This window comes from Papio anubis, chromosome 19 (genome assembly GCF_008728515.1).
Source record: "Papio anubis isolate 15944 chromosome 19, Panubis1.0, whole genome shotgun sequence".
Lineage (NCBI taxonomy): Eukaryota > Metazoa > Chordata > Mammalia > Primates > Cercopithecidae > Papio > Papio anubis.
In genome coordinates, this window is record NC_044994.1 from 53,109,006 (window position 1) to 53,117,417 (window position 8,412).

Sequence of the window (8,412 nt, forward strand, 5' to 3'; positions counted from 1 at the left end):
TAAATAATAAATCAGCTGTTTGAGGATATACATGGTAAGATATTTTTTACATATAATTTTAAATGATATAAAACAATACTGCTTATTGTTGCATTTACATATAATAAAGATATAAAGTTGCATTACCAAAATCAAGACTCTGGTTGTGAGTGATGGAAATGCTACCAGAGATTAACTCCAAAGTCTTTATTATATTTGTACAGCTTTATCTTTCAAGGTTTACGGTAGGTACACAATTGTTAACAGTTTTCTTTTTAGATTTTATGCTTCTGATATATTTCATAATGTAGCATTATTTAAATGCAATCTGGTACAACAATTTTTTTAAGTAAAAACTAAGGAAAATATATTCCATTCTCTTTAGTACAGACAGTTCCTGACTTACAGTGTTTCAATTTTAAATTTTTTGACTTTACAATGATGCAAAAGCAATAAGCGTTCAGTAGAAAACACAGTTTTGAAGTATAGGCTAGCTTTTCCTGGGCTAGCAATGTGTAGTAGGATATTCTCTCACCATGCTTGGCAGCTGCAAGGAACTACAGCTTCCAATCAGCTACATGATCAAGAGAATACAAGTACTCTACTGTATACCACGTTGCCAAATGACTCTGCCCAATTGTAGACTAATGAAATTGTTCTGAGAACATTTTTGTAGGTTAGATGTATTAAGTGCGATTTCAAATGAACGATATTTTCAACTTGCAGTGAATTTATTGGCACAGAACATAACCCCATTAAAAGTTGAGAAACATTTGTTCTTTAACCCCATGACATGGTGACAGGAGGTTGGGGGGATGTCAAAGGCGCAATGAAAGGGTTTGATGAAACAGGGTCCCAAAATATTCTGAAATGAATGTGACTCAGGTATTCTCTAAAGCCGCAAAGGGCTATCTGTTTAAATTACAGAAGGAGGTCCTTGTTTCATATTATAAATCGATTTCACTGGACCGTCAATCACAAATGGGGTGTTCTAATTTTTCATGCTGTTTAGCAGAGAGTGGTGAGAACCTTCCCATGTAACTACTAGTCATTTGTTTAATTCAGGAATAACTATGAAGTTTTAAGTTAATAAGGACTCTACTTAGCCTTGATCTCTTGAGCTTTTATCTTGAGACCTAATTATAATTATTATTACATTAGTAAGAAGCCACTTCTCTTATTCATAGATCATAGTGAAATATGTACTTTATTTAAAACATCCCTATTAGGTAGATCAAAGGATTTTGTTACATTTTATTTCATAATCACTCAGACTGAGAAGAGACCACTCTTTATATAAAAGCAGATGTTGATGAACAGCAAAGGTTTTACTTGTTTTAGTCCTAAATTAATAGACTCAGAATATTATATATTATATATGTGCATTTTCTATCATTTTCTGTTGTATTTAGTCTTTATAGAAAATGATGCATAAAATAAAAATAGAATATTTTTTCTAATAATAAGAATGGTATTCTATAATTAAAAATGACATTCTCTTCTCTTAAGCCAGTAATTATTTAGAAATTTTAATATACAGATGAATATTACTGACTCTAACTGTTCTACCTGTAAGAGGAAAAAAAAAAGGTTGGAATTTCATTAGTTTGACACAGTAAAGTGACGTAGCACTGATTCCTATTTACCCCCTTTCCAAACTGATCACTTGTAAAAGTTGATACTTCTTTATTAAGATTCAAAAGTTGCACGGCTGGGCTCTCGGGCTCATTCCTGTAATCCTAGCACTTTGGGAGGCCAAGGCGGGCAGATCACTTGAGCTTAGGAGTTCGAGACCAGCCTGGACAACATGGCAAAACCCTGTCTTTACCAAAAATACAAAAACTAACTGGGCGTTATGATGTACATCTATGGTCCCAGCTATTTGGGAGGCTGAGGCCTGAGAATCGCTTGAGCCTGGGAGGTAGAGGTTGTAGTGAGCCTGGGCAACAGAGCAAGACCCCATCTATAAAAGAAAAAAAAAGATTCAAAAGTTGCAGTTTGTCATCCCACTCAAAACTGGTCTTCCACTCATCTCATATAGGTTCCAAGAAAGGTCTACACTTCTCAGTGGTTCCTCTTATTTATACAGGATATCCAGGATTTACAGCTAAAGAAAGCCTTGACAAAAACTACTTCCCTCATAATCACTAAAATATTTTAAATGGCAATGGAGAAACCACAGGGCATCTTGATTTTCTAAACCAGACAGCCAGAGACCAAAATGGCTTGAATCTACAGTGGGGAACATTCCTTGGCAAATTCAGCTTGTTCCTGTAACCTAATCTCTCCTGCATATGTTTGCAGGTTAATCTTCTTTAAATACCACTTCTGGTATGCCACTTGTCTGGCTAAATACCACCTGCCTCTTCAGCTGGAATGATTTATATTTCAGTTTGAATTTTCAATATTATAATATGGAAACAAAATATCACACATATGTTTCAAAATGCTGCAAGGATCTGAATACTGACTGGGTAATACATCGGGATATGGTTGAAGCTCTAACCCTGAGTCATTAGTAAAGAAAAATGCTGCTTTTCTTTTTTTTTTTCTTTTGAGATGGAATCTCACTCTGCCTCCCAGGCTGGAGTGCAGTGGTGCGATCTTGGCTCACTACAACCTCCGTCTCCCGGGTTCAAGCAGTTCTCTGCCTCAGCCTCCCAAGTAGCTGGGATCACAGGCAACAGCCGCCACGCCCGGCTATGTTTTTGTATTTTTAATAGAGACAGAATTTCACCATCTTGGTCAGGCTGGTCTTGAACTCCTGACCTCGTGACCAACCCTCCTCGGCCTCCCAAAGTGCTGGGATTACAGGCGTAAGCCACTGCGCCCGACCCAAAGATGCTGGTTTTAAGATCTAAAAAGTATCAGACAACAGCAGACAATACCTCAGGCAGAAAGAAGGAGAGAAAAAATATTATGGATTTAAGAGATCAAGAGACCAGAAGAACAAAGTATAGTGGCTTAGGAAATGTTCAGAAAATGCTGATTGTGTGGAAGCAAAACCTCTTTCTCCCCATACTTGGGGAATACCACTACCGAAAAGAAAACAAAAACAAAAAAGCTATCCTTAGTGAAATGTCGACGAACCACAAAAGCAGTAGTTGAAACTCCTGGAGGTTCTTGGGGAAATAGAATAATGAGGAGGTTCAGGCTAGTGCAGGCTCTCCCCAGTGCTCATCTTCTTCTGTTACCTTCTGTCTGCTCCTGTGTCCTGGGCCTTCCCTGGTGTATCTTACGCTTTGGAAGAAAGGGAAGTCAATAGAAAAGCAACAGCAAGGTTTGTTTCTCACTAAAATAACAATTTTCTTATTAGTAATAATAACAGTAGTGATAATAGCCAATATTTATAGAATGTGTAAGCCAGAATACAAACTCTGATACTTGAGTTTCAGCCTCAAGATCATTTCTTTACAACTGTATTTTCTGGTGGCAATATTTTGTTGCACTACCTCAACTTGTGATCCACAGATTCTGACTGGTAAGCCAATTTTGTCTCCTATAACACATAAGCAAGCTTAGCATTTGCTCTCTTTTTCTCACCTTCCAAGTTTAGATGAGAAAGTAAAAGCAAACAGATCTTTAAGGAGTCTATGATACTTACGATCAAGTACTTGTGATTATTTTTGAATGAGAATGCATTTTGCACAGTAATTCCACATTGGGGATTAAAAGACTTATATTTTAGTCTTGCTTGTACATTTCATAAGCTGTGTGACTCAGAGTAAGTCGCTTGGTTTAGAACTGGCGCTATTAAAACAGCTAGAGGTGAGTCTTTAGAGAATACATACATACATATTGTTATTTGAAACAGAAGTGAATGCATGTAAGTACTTGATTGTTTTTTTTGGGTACATGGTTTGGTATGGTCATTTTCACAATAGTGATTCTACCCATCCATGAGGATGGGATGTGTTTTTATTTGTGTTATCTACGACTTCTTTATCTTTCTGAAAGATGATTCAAATATATACAGATGTGTGTGTGTGTCTGTATTCCAATTTTAGAAATGTATGCCAAAAATATCTGACAAGTGCATGAGATTCACATCTGAGGTTGTCTATTATAAAGCTTATATAAGTTGTCTATTATACCCACAAGGGTATAAGTCTTCACTCTCTTGACTTCCGTGGAATCACCAACACCTAACAGAGTGCCTGGCATAACAAAATAAACATTAGGGAATTTTGTTGCATATTTCATTAAAGTGAAACTGTCCTTACGGGGTTAACGTGAATTTACCGTGGAATTACCAACATCTAACAAAGTGCCTGGCATAACAGAATAAGCATTAGGGTCTTTTGTTGCATATTTCATTAAAGTGAAACTGTCCTTGCAGGGTTAACATGAATTACATACCAGGTTCTGAACAGAAGTATGGTTATAATTAAGCATTAATCAGGCCACATTTTGACCCACTTTCCTGTAACCTAAACTCAATAGCATTAGATACTGACCATTTACATCTCCACTGTTCCTATGGATAGGTTCTCTAATGTTAGAGTTATAATGCTTTTGTTTAAGAATTGCTTAAGAGGTTTTTCAGATCTTGAGTTCCAGTGGAAGGGCTGATACCAACCAGTTTGAAGACCCGTGCCGAGGAATCGAATCAGCATGAGAATGCAACTTTTTCATCTGCCATTCCATGACCTCTGCACTCTGTTTGATCCAGGATTCCAACACCTCAGCTTACTCCAGGCCCTCAGAAATCTCTAGTCCCAAACTCCTTAGGGAGATGAATTAGAGTTTTCCTCCCACTTCCTGGTTCAGTGGCCTTACAATTAAAACTACTTTCTGCTGCAACCTTCGTGTTGGCATATTGACTTACCACACATCAGGCAATGGACCTATTAGGATCACCAAAGAACAATATATGTCACTTGTAACTCCTTAAATAATAAGTGTATTTAAATAATCATGGTAAATCTATTTAAATAAAATAGAAGGCAGGTGTTTAAAAATGATGTATATTTCTACTTACTAGCAGAGAAAGTGCTCATTAGATACAGTAAAACAATAAAGCAACTGGTAAAACAGCACATACAGTATAAGACCTGCCTTATAAAGAATATATCCATGTTCTAAGAATGTATGTGTTGGATATGGTATGGTAAAGTTGGTGCAGCCACAGGAGGAGACAAGAGTGAGACTTTGTGAGGTAGGAAGTATATTACAATGAGAGGCCCCAGAGAGAGGAATCACTAAATGCCATACAGGACCACAGCGGAAAACACCAATGTGGTCAGAAGAGAGAGCAGCAAGAGGAAAGTCTAGGCCAGAGGCTTATTTGGAGTTTCTGTGGGAAAGGCAAGGCTGGCCAGAGTGCACAGTTTAAGACCGGCTGCTCTGAATAATTCTGGTGGGCTTTGGGATGTAGGAGCAGTCACTGGTTGCCTAGTACCTGATCCTGGGATAACAGCAGGGGAAACATTGACTTGGTGTGTGACAATTCAATAAGGCAGTGGTTAGGGCTATAGATTTGGAATGGGTTTGTTTGCCTAGGAAAGGCGTGCTTCAGCTGTGCCCTTTAGTGTCTCTAAGAACTCACTAACCCTGGGTAGGGCAGCTTCTCCCTCGGCTGAGAGGCTACAAGCACCAGAACATCAAGAATACAGAAAATAAGAAAATGTAGCTACTACCGTTGGCTCTCTGATAAATGGAAGCCACACAGACAAATATAAAAATCTGAGAAAACAGAGCAGAAATATGGATATCACTATATCTATATTTGTATCCAAAGATTTAATTATAGAAATCCCCAAATATTAATGGTAACTATCAATGAATGTGGGATTAACTATCATGTTTTTAGACAGCTAACATTCATTGATTATTATTTTACCTGATAATCTGATAATCACCTCTCATTTAGCCCTCTCAACAACCATATTTGTTAGGCTCTGTCATTATTTGTATTATAGTGAGAAAAGACTAAAAGAGGTTGAGTGACTTTTTACAAGTCATGCACAGCTAGTGAAGTTCACAGCAGGGGCTCTACAGTCAGTCAGATTCCAAAGAGTATTTTGTTAATGAACAAATTACATTATGTTTTCTGAACTGCACACTTGATGATGTGTTACTTTTTTAAATGAAAGGAAATACTTGTAGGCATATATTTGAAAAATTGCATGTGTAATTAGTCTATTCTCACATTGCAATAAATAACTACCCGAGGCTGGGTAATTTATAAAGAGAAGAAGTTTAATTGGCTCACAGTTTCGTAGGCTGTACAGGAAGCATGGCTGGGGAGACCTCAGGAAACTTACAATCATGGTAGAAGACGAAGGGGAAGCAGGCACATTGTACATGACTGGAGTAGGAGGAAGAGAGCAAAGGGGTAGGTGCTTACACTTTTAAACAACCAGTTATCATGAGAACTCACTATCAAGAAAACAGCAAGAGGGAAATCCATCCATGATTTAGTCACCTCCCACTTGGCCCCCCCACTAAAACTGGAGATTACAATTTGATATGACATTTGAGTGGGGACACAAATCCAAACATGTCAGTACACAAATTATGTATAAATAATATATAAACATACACACAAAAACCTGTGTGTATATGTATGTATGTATGTGAGTATATATGTATTATATATGTGTGTGTGTAAAAACAATAATGTCTTAAAAGTTCTCAGCACAAGTGATGTAAAGTATAAACATGGGCAAGAGAATAGGATATAAGGATAATAAAGTGAATATTGTCCACTCTTCCTTACTTGCTCTCTTTATGTAAGTGTATATGTGTGTGTCTATAACAGACTTTAACAGTTGTATGTGCATTTGAAAGTTTTTAAAATATATTTTCCAAGGCTATTTTAGGTACACTTTTTTTTTATAGTATTTTGGTGATTTTTAGTTAAAGTAAAACAATGTTTTCCAAGGGCAAAAAAGTGAACTGGAGGTCGGAAGGTAGCTGGGTGTGGACTTCTTACGAGCTCTTGCTCCAAAACCTGGAAACGAGGAAAGAGGGCCCTCCCAGGAACCCTGAGAAAAATTGGCACAGCAGAGGGAATCCTTTGGTGGGGTGGGTGGAGCTGCCTGCCCACTGTGTGACTGTATTGTTTTGAGTGGGCTCTAAGGTAATTTCTCTGTGCCACTCCATTGACTTAATTAACATTATTAATCTTGGAGGGCATTAAATTAACGAATGATACAAGGACCAAAAGAGTGATTTATTCCCTTGGATTCTGAATCACAATCAGGAGATAGTCTTTATCTGGTGCAACCATTGTTTCATTCTTCATGGAGCAGATTCGAAGGAAGGTAAGGTCATTCTAGGGATCGATTTCATTCATGGTACTCTGTGCCTTCCAAGGAGGTTATGCCTGAGGTTGGCATACTGTGTGGTGGTGGGATTGCCTGTGGTACTTTTGAAGGGAATGCCTTTAAGGAGTAAAACAACTGGATCACTAGGGCTGCTGTTGGGTTCTAGATGGCAACTGTGTGCACATCAGGGCCCCATTAGGCCTGGCTCTATATCTGTATCTTCCTGAGTATGGTAGCATTAGCTGTGTATTTTTTATAACCCATCCCCTATGGGGGTGATGGCTGAGTGGGAGCCAGTCACTTCTGTGTTCAGTATGATGATTCCCTGCACTGCCTTCTGGGTCTGAAGTCATTTCAGGTGTCTCCTTCACCTCTGCCATTTTGGACCAATCTGGTAGCTCCACGTCGCCAGCACTCAGCCCAGTCCCATGCCTTTCTGCTACAATAGTTTTTGAATAACAGACAAGGGAGCAAACCTCTATTGGATCAGTGACAACTTGGTGCTTTCAAGAACAATCAGACACAAGACAGATAGAGTGCTGTTTAACAGCAGCTGAGCTTCAAGTATCTCCAACATTAAAGAATCAAAATTATTGAAGTAGCCTGCAAATGTTAGAAAAAAATTGAAGCATATATTTAGTTTCTAAGCAGATGAAAAGAAAGCTTTGAGAAAAACTCATCTTGTGCAACATCGTCCTAATGTAATATTCACGTTATTTGAAATTATATTGACCCCATTCATTCCGAATGGAAAGCCAGTAGTAGTACTTGCTGTAAAATGACTACACTGAGGGGAAAAAAGGCAAGTTTTCCAACTTTGGAGAACAGGAATTCACACCTCCACACAGAGTTTGACATTTGCTAAGATAACAAACTTTTTCCTGCTTAAAGTATCTGAAACATCAAATTTGAGCTAACTTCAAAGCCAGCAAGGGGGAATTCAGTGATGTTGGTAGGAAATCCCTTCCTTGATTCATGTGAGTACCCTTTCCATTTGCATTCAAAAAACAGGAATCACAAATGTGGCTGGGAACTGTTTTGTGACCTACTAGATCTCTCTGACTTTCTTTCCCAATCTCCTCACTGTAATTTCTCAGTTTTTTTTCTGAACTGCCTTAGCTGTCTCTTGACTACCTTATCAGAATAAGAAATTAATTTTCAA

General features: G+C 38.0%; 1 pseudogene; it reads right to left on the reverse strand.

The window, feature by feature from the left end:
• Window positions 1-6,545: 6,545 nt before the first annotated feature.
• LOC108583116 lies at window positions 6,546-7,428 on the reverse strand (annotated as a pseudogene).
• Window positions 7,429-8,412: the final 984 nt, after the last annotated feature.